The sequence below is a fragment of the Pantherophis guttatus genome, chromosome 7 (genome assembly GCF_059756535.1).
Source record: "Pantherophis guttatus breed Tessera chromosome 7, ASM5975653v1, whole genome shotgun sequence".
Taxonomy (NCBI): Eukaryota; Metazoa; Chordata; class Lepidosauria; order Squamata; family Colubridae; genus Pantherophis; species Pantherophis guttatus.
Genome location: NC_142069.1, coordinates 82,792,490 through 82,811,206, shown reverse-complemented (window position 1 = coordinate 82,811,206; position 18,717 = coordinate 82,792,490). Strand labels below are relative to the sequence as shown.

The following is an 18,717-nucleotide window of genomic DNA, read 5'->3' as shown; positions in this document are numbered from 1 at the left end:
GACTGCCTGCTGCTACTGATGGCCTCCCATCGACCTGTGCGCTCCCACAGAGAGGGCCTCCTCGGGGTGCCATCAGCCAAACAATGTAGGCTGGTGACCCCCAGGGGGAAGGCCTTCTCTGTGGGGGCACCTACCCTCTGGAATCAGCTGCCCCCAGAGATAAGGAGAATCCAAGACCTCGGTGCCTTCCGCCGTGCCCTTAAAACCTTCTTTTTCCAGCAAGCCGGGCTGGCCTAACACTTTTTAAAATGTTTTTAATTGTTTGTTATTGTTTTTAATCATGGGGCCAAATTTATATATATCTTTTTAATTGTATTTTAATGTTTGTAGTTTATGCTTTTACTTCGCTGTTCACCGCCCTGAGTCCTCAGGGAGAAGGGCAGTATACAAATTTAAAAATAAATAAATAAATAAAAATAAATTGATTGCAGTTAATAATTAGGAGAATAGAACTCCTAAGGGGGTTCATTTTCCTAATGGAGAACAATGGGTGCCAAATATAAGACACTGACAATAACAGGGAGAAAAATTGTTCAGAATGGAAGAAATAAAGATATCCCTAAGATTACTTTTATGTGTTCGCAAAGAAAAAGACTGCAGATTGCTTACTCCTATGGCTCCTCCTACATCTTTCCTGTTAAGTTCAGGATCCTTTTTTTTTTTTTTTTACAAATCAAAACAATCTTTAATAATTCAAAATAACCCTCCTCAAAAAACTCAAGAAGGTCCCCTTTCTCCCGAAAGTCTCTCTTGGACCCCAAGTTGCAGAAGGTCCTGGAAGCCATCAAGGGTTCCTCAGAAATTCTCCAGAAGTTCCACGATCTGTTTTTGCTTGCTCTCCTGGAATTTGGGTTTTTTCCCATCTCTGATGTTCTCTGCATACTATTTGATGATGTGTCAGACGATCTTGATGGAGCTGGGCCACATGTTCAGGGTCTGGTGCACCCTCTGGCAGATCTGAGGGATGCCGGCATTGCTGGTCTCCACCATGATGTCGCAGATCAGCTGGAGCACAAAGAGACTGGCGTCCATAGAACTCCTCTTCTATGTCATTGTTGATGTTCTCGCACCATGTCATGCTTTTCACCTTTAATCTTCTTATCAGCTACCTGCATGGCATCCAGGTACTTGAAATAGAGCTCCATCAGCCTGTCTACCTTCTTGCTGCCGTTCTCCGTGAATTTGTTGAGCAGCTGACTCCGCAGGAGGGAGGCCAGGATAGTTCAGGATCTTAAAGGGTTATAAATAAACAGGGGCCAACTTGTTGATTCAATAAAATGCCTTTGCTTAACTAATTTAAAAAGCACATTGTAAGACCCATTCGACCTGTAGAACAGGGATCTCCAATCCTTGGTCCATGGACCGACACCGGACTGCAGCATGCCAGAAACTAGGCCGAGCAAACAAGCAAAGCCCCATCTGCGGGATACAGGCAGCACCTGAAACCATGCCCTTCCAGTCAGGGAGGAAGTGCAGGGAGGCCTCCTAGGCCCAAAATGGGGCACGGGGGTGTGGTGTCGTTTCCCCCCCCCGCCCCCACGGCACATTTTTATTCCCAGGAGGCTGCATGGAGGCGTACTAGGCCCAAAACGGGGTATAGGGGCAGCGTGCCCCCCCCGCGGCACATTTTTGCTCCCAAAGGGGCTCAGGAGGCCGAGTACTGCCTGTCACATCCTCTGGCCATGCCCACCATGGCCATGCCCACCCAGCCAGTCATTAGGGCAGAGTACCGGTTGCTAAATTATTTTAATCTCACCACTGAGTTCTTTCTAATTTGTTCAGACCTGCCAAAGGGACTGTCACTTTCTGAACTTTTTGGCCTTCATATTCCCTATCCATAACTCAAAAAAGAAAGAAGAGCAATCTATTTTTTGATGAAATGGGTTCTCGTCCTGTATAAGATGCCTCTCTATCTTCAGGTGAGGTCTTTTCACAGGTCTGTTCATCAAATCATCCCAGCTGGCATTTCCATAAATATCGATATCAAGAGCAGAAGTGTGCAAGTAGCTGGAAAATGAGAGAGAGAGAGAAAATATATATTTTTTAATAATTCCCCTCCATTCCTGTCCTTCTGACAGATCTACTTCAGTTTGAGGTTTTCAAAGTCTTTATTTACGTTTTGTCCTCAGGCGGGGGATTTCCTGAAACAAAAATCAAGGTTTCAAATGGTTTGTCAGAAATTCAAATGCAGGTGAATCGCTCCTTCGGGGAGCATTTTCCTTTTTTAAAAAAAGATAACATATATTAAAGGCCGCATTAAATCATTCAATCAATTGGAAGGGCATATTAATTTTGTTGCTGGGCAGAGCTGTTCTCGAACACAGGAAACTGGCCTACAGTTCTGGGGTCTCTTGGCAAATGGGAAGTCAAGGCCCAAAAGAACCAGGTACTGTATTTTTCGGACTATAAGATGCACTTTTTTGTCTCCCAAAAGGGGGTGAAAATGCCTGCCCACCCTATGCCTTTTTTTGCCCTATGCATGCCCCATAAAGGTTGCCAGGTGTCCACTATTTGAGCGGACAGTCCGCTTTTTTCACATTATGTTCACTATTTTTTTTCACAAAATAGCGGACATTTTTTTTATTCAAAAGCTTTATGATGAAATGGTACGTAATCTAAAACTGAACAGTCTAAGAGAATAAGGATAGGAGAATCGCGTTTTGTCTTTTTTTTTCATAAGTTAGAATGAGACAAAGATTGAATATCCATTGAACTCGATTCTCTGAAAAAATTAAGGATGAGATTAAAATAAAAATATATTATAAAATTATGTACAGTTCGCATTTTTAAAATGTACTGTAGCTTGTGTCGACTGACCTAAAATGACGTGTTAAAATGTTTGTAAGAAAATATATAATTTAATTGTAAATTTTTTTTTATTTTTTTACTACTTAACACCCCCCCTCCCCCCGCTTGTCCGCTATTTTTTGGAAGCAGACCTGGCAACCCTAACCCCATTTCGGGCCTTTTTTGGGCCTTTTTCAGGCCTCTTTTTGGCCTGTTTTTGGGTCTTTTTTCAGATGGTTTTGAGGCTTTTTTGGCCCGTTTTTGGGTCTTTTTCGACCTGTTTTCAAGGCTTTTTTGGCCCACTTTTGAGTTTTTTTGGCTCGTTTTTTTGGCTTTTTTCAGCCCATTTTTTTCTGAATATTTTTAATAAACTGCTTTTTACTTGTTCATGGTCTCTGTTTTACTTTTTATGTGGTTTGCTGTTTTTCTGCATTTCACACATGCACACACAGATATATATGCTAATATCACTTTATAATGCCTTGATAAGGCCACACTTGGAATATTGCATTCAGTTTTGGTTGCCACAATGTAAAAAAGATGTGGAGACTCTAGAAAGAGCGCAGAGAAGAGCCACAAAGATGATGAGGGGACTAAAACATATAAAAAATGCTTGCTGGAACTGGGTATGTCTAGTTTAATGAAAAGAAGGACTAGGGGAGACATGATAGCAGTCTTCCAATATCTCAGGGGCTGCCACAAAGAAGGGGGAGTCAAGCTATTCTCCAAAGCCCCTGAGGGCAGGACAAGAAGCAATGGGTGGAAACTAATCAAGGAGAGAAGCAACCTAGAACTAAGGAGAAATTTTCTGACAGAACAATTAATCAGTGGAATAACTTGCCTCCAGAAGTTGTGAATACTTCTACACTGGAAGTTTTTAAGAAGATGTTGGATAACCATTTGTCTGAAGTGGTGTAGGGTTTCTTGCCTAAGCAGGGGGTTGGACTACAACACCTCCAAGGTCCCTTCCAACTCTGTTATTCTATTCTATTCTATCTCAAGAAAACTTGTGCCTGAAGTGACCAAGAAGGCTGAAGAAGCAACTTCTCATCTATGGATTCCATTCAAGAGAATACAAGCATCGTCAGAAGAAGGTGAACACCGTACACCAGGTCGACCAATATTCATTAGCAACCTGAATTAAGCTTTGCTTTGCTGGCCCAGATCCAGGCCATTGCCACATCGACATCACTGATGAAACATTTCCATTTCCTTGGCTAGAAGTGATGAAACTTGAGATGACACCACTCGTATTCTTCAATGATCTCACTCAGCTGTTTCATACAGGCATTAGATAACAACATGAATTCTATAGTCTGAACATGGCAGAGTTGAGAAGAAATCCCCTTCTGAAGCCAGAAACCCACGTAGGCATGGATCCATCATGAAGCTGTTGACTCAAACAGGCTCTCCACGAGATTCCTATGGTCAGACTTCCTGTTAGATCCTTAGAGTCACATACTTCTTAGCTGAATGATAGAAGACTCAAATGCCTCCAGCAGTGATAACAGCGATGCATGAGGCAACAAATAGGAGCCTGAGTGGCGTAGGAGGCTAATGCCTCCTACTAAGGCAGCATTTAACATCCAGCTGCCTGCAATTACTGCGAGTTCAATTCTCACCAGGCTCAAGGTCGACTCAGCCTTCCATCCTTTCTAAGGTGGGTAAAATGAGAATCCAGTTTGTGGGGGCAATAAGCTGACTTTGTATAAAATATACAAAAGTATGAAGGCTATTGCTTAACGCATTGTAAGCCGCCCTGAGTCTCCGGAAAAGGGCGGCATATAATTTTTTTAAAAAAATAAATAAATAAAATTAAAAAAATAAAAAGTGCTGCCTTCTAATATCCCAAAGTTGCATGGAAGCCTGTAATTTGGACTAAGCCAATTGCATAGATCAATTATTATACACCTTAACATCAGGGAAATACCATGAGTTACCCTATGCAGTTTCTGGACCAGTCTTAAATCTGAACACTTACCATTTCTTTCCAGCCAACAAAATAACAGACATAATATCACATTCATGCCTAGCAGTGGTGAAATCCAATTTTTTTTACTACCGGTTCTGTGGCCATGGCTTGGTGGCCGTGGTGTGGCTTGGTAGGCGTGGCTTGGTGGGCATGGCAGGGGAAGGATACTGCAAAATCCCCATTTCCTCCCCACTCCTGGGGTCAGCCAGAGGTGGTATTTGCCGGTTCTTCGAACTACTCAAAATTTCTGCTACCGGTTCTCCAGAACCTGTCAGAACCTGCTGGATTTCACCCCTGATGCCTAGCCAGAAGAGACCGGCTCACATGGTATCTCTCATATTGAATCATAAGAGTCTTGGTGGGGCAGCAGACTAAAGCACTGTTAAGTAACACCAGCTGCCTGCAATTACTGCAAGTTCAAATCTCACCAGGCTCAAGGTTGACTCAGCCTTCCATCCTTTCAAGGTAGGTAAAATGAGGACCCAGTTTGTGGGGGCAATAAGATGACTTTGTATAAAAAAGAACACCACTTGGGGGGGGGCGAAAGCCCTACTAAGCAGGTATATACAAAAGTATGAAGGCTATTGCTTAACGCATTGTAAGCCGCCCTGAGTCTCCGGAAAAGGGCGGCATATAAATTGAACCAATAAATAAATAATAATTTCAAAATAAGTTTTTTATTTATTGTAAATAAATAAGCTTGTTTTAAGACCTTTCATTTTTCTATCTTGTCCCCTGTAAGCGGGAGCGTCTGCCAGGAGGAAGGTATCAAGATGGTAGCTATGTCTGTCCCACTGAAGTCCATGTAGAAAGTCCAAGACTTTGATCATGCAGTCACCATCCTGGTTTATTTATTTTTATTTATTAATACAAATTTTATGTCCCAAAGGTGCTTTTTTTCAAGAGGCAACTGGACTTTCTGGTTTTTCTTTGAAGATGTTTCAGTTCTCATCCAAGAAGAAGCTTCTTTGGATGAGAAGCGAAGTTCTCATTGAAGAAGCTTCTTGGATGAGAAGTGAAATGTCCTCAAAGAAAAACCAGAAAGTCCAATTGCCTCTTGAAAAAAACCACTTTTGGGAACAATCATGACCTGGATGACTGAGGATCTCCATAGACATTAAATTTTTATGGTACTTGTCTCCCCTAGAAGGTGACTCTGGGAGGATTATTTTGAACCTTGCCTTCCAGATACCTCCTACATATAAATTATGGGCCATGCCAACTTTTCTTCTTAGCTAATTCTATGGATGAGATGCTTGCTCTGTTTTATCTTTCTGTTAAACCCAAATGAGTCTTTTCTTCTAGCTGGTTAGAAGGGTAGGCAGAGCCTGATGGTGGAGTCAAGAGAGGAATCAGTGTAGAGTCATTACATTCTCATCAAATAGTCCAAATTCAACTCCTCTTGAATTCCGTTAACTCTTATCTGGCATCAATTTAGTGCAATTCAGAATCGACTGGATTCTTGTGTGAGTGATAAATCAGACAAAGCAGCCATTCAAAGAAAATGGGTGAACCTTCACGGTTTCAATCGCTCCCAACTTTTTACAACAGGGTCTGAAAAAAAGATACCCCTCCCCCAAACAAGTGCCTAAATCAGTGGTCCTCAACCTTTTGGGTACCAGGGACCAGTTCCATGGGGAGAGGTTTTTCTGCAGACTGGAAGGGGTGGGGGGTTGCATGCTTCCTGCATCCTATGGATGGAGCTTCACTTGTTTGCATGGCTTGGATTCTGGCACGCTGCAGACCAGTGCGGGTCCATGGACCAGGAAGGGTGGGAACCCCTGGCCTAGATATTTGAGGCTCAAATCAAATCCAGACCACTTATGTGGGCTGATTCATTTCCATGAAACAGTATGTCTCCGTCACTGAGTTCACAAGTGAAATCAAAATCCCCTTTTGAGCATGCAGGCAACTTTATTTTATTCAAGCAAAACCAGGGATGGGCTGCTGGGGGTTCGCAGGGGTTCGGGAGAACCTCTAGCTAAGATTCTGTGCAGTTCAGAGAACCCCCAAATCCCACTCATGGCTGGCTCCGCCCACCCCACCCCTCCCAGGAGTCCCCACACGGACTGTTTTGCATGCAGGTAAGTGCAGGGTGCACGCGGAGGCTCGGGGAGGGTGAAAAACAGGCCTACCGGAAGTTTGGCCTCCAGAGCTTGGGGAGGCCATTTTCACCCTCCCGGAGGCTCAAGGAAAGCCTCCGGAACCTGGGGAAGGCAAAAATGCCCCATTGCCATGGTGCAGGAGGCCAACATGTCCATGCCCACCCAGCAACTGGGCAGAGAACCCCTTGCTAAAATTTTTGAAGCCCACCCCTGAGCAAAAATCGTAGTTTGCCGTGTTGTATGTTACAATGCAGTCAGTCCCTTGCAATATCCTTGAGGCCTCCACAATGCAGAGAAAGCAGAGCATTGTTTTCCAAGCCACTCAGCCTATGTGTATGGATGTGTTTGATTCCTTTTTTTGTGTGTGTGTGTGTCCATTCCTGGCACTCAGTTCTTATTTCATTACAAGAACCCCAGGGAAGTTTGACAACATATCTACGAGGCCTAATAAAACTGAACAAAGACTGAGGGTTATTCATCCTCCCCTTGTCCAGCCATTCTGCCGTGAGGGCTTTTTCTTCATGACTTCCGTTTTTGGGGCCACAGCCGAAGATAACAATTCTGACTAAGGAAGAGGATGAGACATCGACGCTGATACATTCGGAGCTCCATTCATCGCGTTCAGGAAGAGACAGACGAGAAGCCGTAATTCATATTTCATTTAATGATTCATGATTCTTTTATTTCTCCTTTGCTTCACAATCACTGGAGCTATTCGATCTCCGTTTATGGCAGGAACAGACCAGGGGCATCCGGTTCTCCTCTGCTCCAAACGATGGAAAGATCCCTCAGAGAGAACAAAAAGCTACTTATGAGGAAGGGTTGCATTATTGTCTCAGGGAAGAAGTAAGTGGAAATTTGAAACAGATGGTGTGCTTGCTCCAGCAGGGCAAGCCTTCAGATACTGCCCTTTCAGATATTTGAAGGTTGCTTTCAAATAAAAAGGACTTGGGATATCAATCAGTTGGGTTCTGTTTGGTCTCCCTCTAGAATAGAATAGAATAGAATAGAATAGAATAGAATAGAATAGAATAGAATGGAATGGAATGGAATGGAATGGAATGGAATGGAATGGAATGGAATGGAGTGGAGTGGAGTGGAGTGGAGTGGAGTGGAGTGGAGTAGAGTAGAGTAGAGTAGAGTAGAGTAGAGTAGAGTAGAATAGATTGTAGAAGAATAGAATGGAGTGGAGTGGAGTAGAGTGGAGTTGAGTAGAGTAGAATAGAATGTAGAGTAGAGTAGATTGTAGAAGAATAGAATAGAATGGAGTGGAGTGGAGTGGAGTGGAGTGGAGTGGAGTGGAGTGGAGTAGAGTAGAGTAGAGTAGAGTAGAGTAGAGTAGAGTAGAGTAGAATGTAGAGTAGAGTAGAGTAGATTGTAGAAGAATAGAATAGAACAGAACAGAACAGAACAGAACAGAACAGAACAGAACAGAACAGAATAGAATAGAATAGAATAGAATAGAATAGAATAGAATAGAATAGAATAGTAGAGTTGGAAGGGACCTTGGAGGTCTTCTAGTCCAACCCCCTGCTCAAACAGGAAAACCTATGCCATTTCAGACAAATGGATGTCCAATCTCTTCTTAAAAACTTCCAGCATTGGAGCACCCACAACCTCTGGAGCAGGGGTGAAATGCTCCCGGTTCGGACCAGATCGCCCGATCCAGTAGCAATGGCGGCGGGTGGTTCGGAGAACTGGTAGCAAAAATCCCTGCCCCGCCCCCATGCCCAGCTGAGCCACGCGATCGTCAGAGGCTAAAACCTCTTCGGCCGAAGAAGTTGTAGAAAAAATGCTTTTAAAAGGTAAAAAAAAGCCTCTGACAATCCCAGCTGAGCAGCGCGATCGTCAGAGGCTTTTCTTTGTACTTTTAAAAGCAATGCTTTTAAAAGTAAAAGAAAAAGATTCCACGTCACAGCTGATCAACCCCCACCCCCACCCCTCGCGTGCTGTTCTACTTACCACATGCCTCCTTTTGGCTTGCACTGCGCATGTGCACCTCGCATTTGGTGCGGGCGTGTGCACTGCGTACGCGCAGCCAGCTAACCGGTAGTAAACCGGTTCAGATTTCACCAATGCTCTGGAGGCAAGCTGTTCCACTGTTTAATTGTTCTAACTGTCAGGAAATTTCTCCTTAGTTCTAGATTGGTTCTGTCCATGATAACTTTCTATCCATTGCTTCTTGTACCTGATTTTATGTGCTTTGGAGAATAGGTTGATTCCCTCTTCTTTGTGGCAGCCCCTGAGATATCGGAAGACTGCTATCATGTCTCCCCTAGTCCTTCTTTTCATTAAACTAGACATACCCTGTTCCTGCAACTGTTCTTCATATATTTTAGCCTCCAGTCCCCTCATCATCTTTGTGGTTCTTCTCTGCACTCTTTCTAGAGTCTCCACATCTTTTTTACATCGTGGCGACCATAACTGGATGCAGGATTCCAAGTGTGGCCTTACCAAGGCATTATAAAGTGGTTTTAACACTTCACGTGATCTTGATTCTTTCTCTCTGTTGATGCAGCCTAGAACTGTGTTGGCTTTTTTGGCAACTGCAGCACACGGCTCATATTTAAGTGGTTGTCCACTAGGACTCCAAGATCCCTCTCACAGTTACTACTACTGAGCCAGGTACTACATATACTGTACCTGTGCACACATGTAGATTATTACAGGTCTTACCTTGTTTTATGACAACAACTGAGCTCAAAATTTCCATTGCTAAGCAAAACAGTTGTTGAGTTTTGTCCGATTTTAGGACTTTTTTTGCCACAGTTGTTAAGCGAATCACTTGGTAACCTGGTTGTTAAGGGAATCTGCCTTCCCCATTGACTTTGCTTGTGAGAAGATCACAAAAGGAGATCACATAACCCCAGGACATTGCAACCATCATAAATACATGCTAGTTTCCAAGAATTTGAATTTTGATTTTGTAACCGCAGGGATGCCGCAACAGTCCTAAGGGTCAAAAAGAAGTCACTTTTTTTCAGGGCCATTGTAACTTTAAAAGGTTGTAAATTGAGGAATGTTGTTGTTAGTTGCAAAGTCATGTCCGACCCATCACGACCCCATGGACAACGTTCCTCCAGGCCTTCCTGTCCTCTACCATTCTCTGGAGTCCATTTAAGTTCACGCTGACTGCTTCAGTGACTCCATCCAGCCACCTCGTTCTCTGCCGTCCCCTTCTTCTTTTGCCCTCCATCGTTCCCAGTATTAGGCTCTTCTCCAGTGAGTCCTTCCTTCTCATTAGGTGGCCAAAGTATTTGAGTTTCATCTTCAGGATCTGGCCTTCTAAAGAGCAGTCAGGGTTGATCTCCTCTAGGACTGACCGGTTGAATCGCCTTGCAGTCCAAGGGACTCGCAGGAGTCTTCTCCAGCACCAGAGTTCAAAGGCCTCAATTCTTTGCCACTCAGCCTTCCTTATGATCCAACTTTCACAGCCATACATTGTAACTGGGAAAACCAGAGCCTTGACTATATGCAATTTTGTTGGCAGGGTGATGTCTCTGCTTTTTAGTATGCTGTCTAGATTTGCCATAGCTAAATTGAGGAATACCTGTATTTTATTTATTTATTGTGCCACGGAGTCAGTGTTAATTCCTGGCAACTGCCTGGACCTGTCCCTGAAGTTTTCTTGGCAAGATTTTCGGAAGTAGATCTTCCTGGTCTAGCATGAAGTCACCCAGCTGGCTTTGTGCCTAAGATGGAACTAGAATTTACAGTCTCCCGATATCTCTTCACAACTCACAAAATTAAGACATGTTCTGCGTGGCCTGAAAACTTTCTAATTCAATCCCTTATGGTTTTTTTTTTTTTGTTTTTGTTTTTTGTGAAAACCAGGGGAAGGGGGGAAAATATGAACTTTTGATTTATGGTTTTGATGATCAGACAGGGTAGATTACAGAAAGAAGAGAGACATGTTGTAACATTAGAGAAAGAGGTGAATTTATAATTGTAGCTGTAACTGCTGTAAAGAAGATCAGAAGTCACGTCTTTGTATCTCTTTCTTGACTATTTTTCTTTTACTTTGTTTTCCTTTCTTGCCCTTTTAGCTTGGTCTTTGGTGTATTTTTGTTTTTTTCTTCCTAAATTCTATATTTAGTTCATATTAGTTTTCCACCTTCCTTTTTTAAAACTTTTAAGAAAAATTATGAGAAAAGGAAGGGAGGGAGGGAGGGAGGAAGGAAGGGAGGGAGAGAGAAAGAGAGAGAGGGAGAGAGAGAGAGAAAGAAAGAAAGAAAGAAAGAAAGAAAGAAAGAAAGAAAGAAAGAAAGAAGAGAGAGCAATGGAAAGAAGGAAGAAAAAACAAGAAAGGACGGAAGGAAGAAATTAAAAGAAAGAAAGAAAAAAGAAAGAAAGAGAAAGAATGATGGAAAGAGAAAGAAAGAAAGAAAGAAAGAAAGAAAGAAAGAAAGAAAGAAAGAAAGAAAAAAGCAATGGAAAAAAGGAAGAAAAAACAAGAAAGAAAGGAAGGAAGGAAGAAATTAAAAGAAAGAAAGAAAAAAGAAAGAAAGAGAAAGAATGATGGAAAGAGAAAGAAAGAAAGAAAGAAAGAAAGAAAGAAAGAAAGAAAGAAAGAAAGAAGAAAGAAGCAATGGAAAGAAGGAAGAAAAAAACAAGAAAGAAAGGAAGGAAGGAAGAAATTAAAAGAAAGAAAGAAACAAGGAAGGAAGGAAGGAAGAAATTAAAAGAAAGAAAGAAAAAAGAAAGAAAGAGAAAGAGTGATGGAAAGAGAAAGAAAGAAAGAAAGAAAGAAAGAAAGAAAGAATTAAATTTTGCATTATTCTGCTTCTCACCTAAGAAGCTTCTCTAGTTCTTCAGAAATTCTTGAGAAGCTAAATGTTTTCAAAGAAAAAACCCAAGAAAGTCCAGTTGCCTTTTAGAAAAAGCACCTTTGAGACAACCATGAGCTGAATGATTGAGCATCTTCACAGACATTTTTTATGGAATGTACTGTCTTCCTTTCTTTCAAAACACAGGAACAAGAAAACAGCTGTCATTATTAATAACTTAATGTAGCACAGAAAATCAAGAGATTTTTTTTTTTTAAATGCCAGTTTTCAAGATTTCTCCCCTTTTTATTGGTGATTGCTCTCTTTCCCTAAGACTTTATCAAAAACTGAAGCTGGAGTCATACTTTTTCCTAAGTGTAATGAGTTTGGGTGGTTATGCTGCTGTGGTCTATAAACCATGATTTATGTCTGGAGAAAAAAGCCAGAAAAGGAAAGAAATGAGAGGGGAAAAAAACCCTCTTTAAATATTCTTTTGAAACAGTGATGGCTCTCAGACCATTGTGTTGCTAGAGATGAGATCTTAGTTCTTTTCTTATCATTAAGCTCTGCCAACTCTTATAGAGGAGTTCAAATAATAGCCAACAACAGCACATCAAAAGAATATTGCATCTGCTGCAGGAGTGAAATCCAGCAGGTTCTGACAGGTTCTGGAGAACCGGTAGCAGAAATTTTGAGCAGTTCGGAGAACCGGTAGCAGAAATTTTGAGTAGTTCAGAAAACCGGAAAATACCACCTCTTGACTGGCCCCAGGGTGGAGTCGGAATGGGGATTTTGCAATATCCTTTCCCCAGGAGTAGGGAGGGAATGGGGATTTTGCAGTATCCTTCCCCCAGGAGTGTAGAGTGTAGAGTAGTATAGAGTAGAGTGTAGAGTAGATTGTAGAATAGAATAGAATAGAATAGAATAGAATAGAATAGAATAGAATAGAATAGAATAGAATAGAATAGAATAGAATAATAGAGTTGGAAGGGATCTTGTAGGTCATCTCGTCCAATCCCTCACCCAAGCAGGAGACCCTACACCATTTCTAACAAATGGCAGTCCAGTCTCTTCTTGAAAGCTTCCAGTGGTGGTGATGGAGGAGGAGGAGGAGGAGGAGGAGGAGGAGGAGGAGGAGGAGGAGGAGGAGGAGGAGGAGGAGGAGGAGGAGGAAGATGATTGTGGGATCCTTGATGCTCTCTGAGCTTGGTTGTTTTCTTACAGACGTTCCATTGCCCAAAGTAGGTAACACCATCAGTGCTAGAAGACACCTGGGTTTGCCCTGATGATGTTACCTAGTTTGGTAATGAAACATCTGTAAGAAGACAACCAAGCTCAGAGAGCACCAAGGACCCCTCAGAAATAGCAAAGCTATGACTCTGATTTGGCTTTCCCCTCTAGAGGTGATGATACACCCGACCCTTTATAACAGAAATAAACCATTAATTTACCAAGTTCTGTTGGATCCTTTAGGCAAAGTAAAACCTCGAAATACGCTGGTGGAATTAGGCTATAAGTTAGATTGGTGGACATACAATCAGATCCAATCCAGGACAGCTCAGGACAAAAACAAGGGAGGAATCTATAATTCCCTACAAGAATTTGATAAGATTTTGTTGGGGAAGGATGAGAAGGTATTATCCAAACTGTATCAATTCCTCTTAATGGATTGGATCGGAGAGGAGGTTATCAAGGACTCAATTATTGCCTGGGGGAGAAATTTGGGATATTCGATTGAGCTTGAAAAATGGGAAGAAATTTGGGGGAAAACCCTAAAACTAACAATGTCAGTTTCCTATAAGGAACATATAAAATGCTGTATAGATGGCACCTCCCTCCGGCTAGATTATCGAAGATGTTCCCGGGAACCTCCCCAGTTTGTTGGAAATGTAATGCCGCTATGGGAACTTATTTTCATATCTGGTGGACCTGTCCCTGAGTAAGAGAATATTGGACCAGAATTCAAAAATGGATTTTAGAAATCATAGGATGTGGGATAAAATTGAACCCGGAAATGTTTTTACTAGGCATGAAACCAGAGAACTTAAACAAATCTAATTGGTATCTCGCTCTCCACATCATCATTGCAGCCAGGATCTCGTTTACGCAAGAATGGAAATCCAAAAATATCCCATCGGAGGCTATGTTAACCGCAAAGATCATGGACTGTGCAGAGGCAGACAAGCTTACCGGACTTTTGCGAGATAGACAAGAATCGGGGCTATATATGAGTCAGGACCGGTGGTATGCTTGGCTGCAAAAAAGAAATCTTTGTTTTTTTAAAAAAAAAATTTATTACATATATAAACACACAAAATACACATACACATACAAATGCGACAAATACGACATTAATAACATAAATAACATCTAAAAGTAATGTCTGATTTCCTCCGACATCAATAACCTAAATTCCTCGATATGTATTCCTTCCTCTTGCCTTATATAACAATATTATTTTTTAATATTTAATTATGCGTTGTTATATCTTATTTGGTACAGAATTTTGTTTTACTCTTTTAGGATCCTCTTTTGGTTTTGGTTTTTCCCTCTAACCATTGATACCACCTTTGCCAAACCAGGTAGTAGTCAGATTCTTCCTTTCCTTGAATTTCCTTGGTGAGTCTGTCCATCTCAGTGCATTCCATGACTTTAGATATTATTCTACCTTGTGTTGGGACTTCTTCCAACTTCCAATTTTGTGCATAAGTGATCCTTGAGGCAGTCAAAATATGTGTTATCAAATATATTATTTCTCTGTCATAATTACCTGTAAATATGCCTAATAAATATGTTTCCGGTCATAGTGGTACTTTTTGAGCTGTTATTTGTTCCAATTGGGTTTTGATATTATTCCAGAATTGTTTGGCTTTGGGACACGACCACCACATGTGGTAGTATGTCCCTTTCTGTGCTTTGCATTTCCAGCAGAGTGAAGATGTATTGAGGAACATTTTGGAGATCCGTGCCGGTGGGAGATGCCATCTATAAAACATCTTGTAGATATTTTCTTTGTACGGTACTGATAGTGTTAGTTTGCTGTTAATTTTCCATAGTTTTTCCCATTTGTTTAGTTCTATAGGATATCTGAAATTCATTGCCCACGTAATCATATTTTCCTTGACTATCTCCTCCTCTAATTTATATGCCAATAAGAAGTTATAGATTTTTGTTATTAGTTTCTCATTGGTGCTTATCTTAAGAAGAATGTAAAATAATAATCTTAGTGTGACTGTGGGTAAATATTTATAGGAATATTGCATGGCAGTTGAGAATTCTTTCATCTGGATAATCTTTTCTTTTTTTAATGATTTGGTTTAATGGAGGTTTGTACTATTTCTAGGTGAAAATTGATGCTTTAAAACTCTATATGTATTATATCACTCTCTGCAATTCTATCCATATTGCTGTATCTTTTTTTCTGTAATTTTTAATAATTTTCAATAAAAATTTAAAAAAGAAATAGCAAAGCTCTGGCATCAACCTAGAACTAAGGAGACATTTCTTGAGCTTGCCTCCAGAACTTATGAATGCTCCATCACAAAGTTCTTAAGAGGAAATTGGATAACCCTTTGTCCAGAATGGTATAGGGCCCCTTGCTTGAGCAAGGGGTTAGGATAGAAGACCTCCAAGGTCCCCTTTCAACTCTGTTGTTCTGTTATTTTGTTAATTATGAAAGAAAGGCCAACATGGTTAAAAAGAGTGTTTCAGTCAGTAAACCTCCAATGTTGCTTGCTTAAAAAAAGAAAAGCAAACTGGCCATTGTTGCAATATGATGTACCATATTTTTCAGAGCATAAGACACACCGGACTATAAGACTCCCCTACCTTTTTTGGTGAGGAAAACAAGAAAAAGAAATCTGCCTCTGCCTCCCAGAAATTTTGCCTCCTTGCAGCAAACAGCAAACAGCCTGCTTTACTTTCATTTTCGTTTTCAGCACAGCTTGATTAGCACATGAAAAAAAAACTGCTCCCAGCAATTTACCTCCTTGCAGCAAGCAGCAGAGGCCCCTGCAAAACAGCTGAGAGCAAAACAGCTGAGAGTCAGGAGGCTGATCCAATCAACTTGTGCTTATTAGGCTGTGCTGAAGCCGAAAGAAGCTGTTTCTTCTTGCTGCTTGCTGCAAGGAGGTAAACTGCTGGGAGGCAGAGGCCAAAGGGTGGGGGCCAGTGGGTGGGCGGGGCTACATTTGGTGTATAAGACGCACCCAATTTTTCACCCCCTTTTAGGGGGGAAAAAGGTGCGTCTTACACTCCGAAAAATAAGGTAAGTGGGTGAAAAAAAAATCCCTTGTTGAATCTCCCTAAATGACCATGCAAACTCTATCCGTAAGCCTCCTTTTTTCTTTTTCTAACTCACTCACCATCCTCTTAAGAAGACTGTTGATAACCTCGCTTAAAATACCACACCTATAAATAAATGCAACTTTCAAATGCCAGAAGTCGTTCACACAAATCGTACCTGGCCTAAAGAAACCAACGGCACCCCATCCGGGGGGAAAGGTGACCTAGCCAGAAAGAAATATTGGGCCAAGCCACCCGTTTTATTCCATTTTAATTACCTTTCTTGCAGCCGTGCTTTGTCTTCTCTTCAACTGTTTCCCCCTGCTCTTTTTTCTTCATCCTTGTGAGTCATTGTGGCAGGCGTTTATGCGCATCATATTTGGATGCTGAACATTAAATCTGATATCACGCTCAAATTGATTTCATGACCTAACATGAAGAACCTGGCAAGGTGGTAATTGCTTCAGCGGTTGACAATAGCTTATAGCTTAACACATCCCTGAGAGTTAAACAATGTATGCTGCTGGAAATATCCCTGCCAAGTACAGAAATAGCTTCAGTTAAACCCTCTAGCCGTATTTATTGTCAAGAACTTTTTATACGTTTCATATGCGTCTCTAATACGGTGGGGGGTGCCCATGAAGGTTTATTTTTCATAACTCTCCAGCAATCCCTTTTTTTTTTTTTAACGCTGAAATAATATAGCTCTTCGGAAGACAGAAGCTTAAAGAAACGCTGCTTCCATCAGAATAATTTTAATAGGGTAAGGTTTCGCGACTATGGTTTCAGGAGTTTGAAATCGAAAGCCGCCAACGTCAACACAGATTAAGTCAGAAAGATCTTTTAATTGACTCTAAAGTATTTCTTTACATACCGTGTTTCCCCAAAAATAAGACCCTGTCTTATATTTTTTTTGAACCCTGAAATAAGCGCTTGGGCTTATTGCCATGCACTCAAAAGCCCGATTGGGCTTATTATCAGGGGATGTCTTATTTTGGGGGGGAAACAGGGTAGGATGTATGGATTTCTCTCAGAGGTGCGTTTCACATATTTTTACCAGTGGTTTGCCATGCCCACGTGCCTTCTGCGCATGAACTTTGCTTGCACATGCGGCTTTCACGCTTAGAAAACGTGACTAAGTAGGTCGGCATAGCACCGGGGCGGGTGGGCCCCACGGTTGACACCACCGGTTTGAGCAAACCGGTCCAAGCCAGCTTAATACCACCAGTGGTTTCCCTCCTTAAAACCTCTCAACATCTGAGTCATACAGTTAGGGTAAAAATGTAACAGGACACCCTGTTCATTATCGTATGCATGTATATATTTGTAAATAATAAAAACAACTTTTTGAACCTGAAGCTGTATTGACCAAATAACTTCCGCATAGAACCAAATGAGCACGACCAGGTTGTGCATAATTGTTGCTGCCATCTTACCTTGCTTTGTAGTGTCTACAAGTTGTGATCAAAAAAAGGTAAGATGTTTGAGATGGGCAGCCATGTCAATTGAATAAATAAATTATATTAGCAAGTGCTTTTCATAAAAGATTAGATTCAAGAGAACAAACATAGATCTTTTTAAAGTGTGCATGTCTCCTTATGGATTCATGTACTTACATTTATTATTTCTCTTATTTTATATATGTACATAAGATATGTCTAGTCTATTCATCACTGAAGAAAAATATAGCTGGAAGGGACCTTGGAAGTCTTCTAGTCCAACTCCTTGTTCAAACAGGAGACCCTATACCATTCCAGATAAGTGGCTGTCCAGTCTCTTCTTAAAAGCCTCCAGTGATGGAGCACCCACAACTTCTGATGGCAAGCTGTTCCACCGATTAATTGTTCCCACTGTTAGGAAATTTCTTTTTATTTGTAGGTTGGTTCTCTCCTTGATTAGTTTTCATCCATTGTTTCTTGCCTTGCCATCTGGGGCTTTGGAAAATAAGTTGACCTCCCTCTTCTTTGGGGCAGCCTCTTAGACATTGGAACACTGCTACCATGTCATCCCAAGTCCTTCTTTTCAGTAGACTTGTTGTTGTTAGTTGCGAAGTCGTGTCCGACCCATCGCGACCCCATGGACAACTTTCCTCCAGGTCTTCCTGTCCTCTACCATCCCCCGGAGATCATTTAAGCTCACACCGACTGCTTCAGTGACTCCATCCAGCCACCTCATTCTCTGCCGTCCCTTTCTTCTTTTGCCCTCAATCGTTCCCAGCATTAGGCTTTTCTCCAGTGAGTCCTTTCTTCTCATTAGGTGGCCAAAGTATTTGAGTTTCCTCTTCAGGATCTGGCCTTCTAAAGAGCGGTCAGGGTTGATCTCCTCTAGGACTGACCGGTTTGATCGCCTTGCAGTCCAAGGGACTCGCAGGAGTCTTCTCCAGCACCAGAGTTACATGGCGTTCCCATGTAACACCCCTCCTGCACGAGCTGCACTGGCTCCCGGTGGTCTTCCGGGTGCACTTCAAGGTTTTGGTTACCACCTTTAAAGCGCTCCATGGCTCAGGACCTGGGTACTTGCGGGACTGCCTACTACCACCAATAGCCTCCCACCGGCCGGTACGCTCTCATAGAGAGGGGCTCCTCCGGGTGCTGTCGGCCAAACAATGCCGACTGGTGGCCCCCAGGGGGAGAGCCTTCTCTGTGGGGGCACCTACTATCTGGAACGAGCTCCCCCCGGAGATACGGAGGATCCTGGATCTGCGCACCTTCCGCCGTGCTCTAAAGACCTTTTTATTTCACCAGGCGGGCCTGGCCTAACTTTCTCCCTCTTTTATAAAAGATTTTTAATATTTTTTAGTATT

General features: G+C 42.0%; 1 long non-coding RNA gene across 1 annotated transcript; it reads right to left on the bottom strand.

Moving 5' to 3' along the window:
* Positions 1 to 548: 548 nt before the first annotated feature.
* On the bottom strand, positions 549 to 16,282 carry LOC148112951 (uncharacterized). The gene is made up of 2 exons (XR_015728817.1): positions 16,193 to 16,282; positions 549 to 2,007 (listed from the first exon to the last, which is right to left on the bottom strand). It is a non-coding gene; the product is annotated as an uncharacterized LOC148112951 (long non-coding RNA).
* Between the last annotated feature and the right edge of the window lie 2,435 nt (positions 16,283 to 18,717).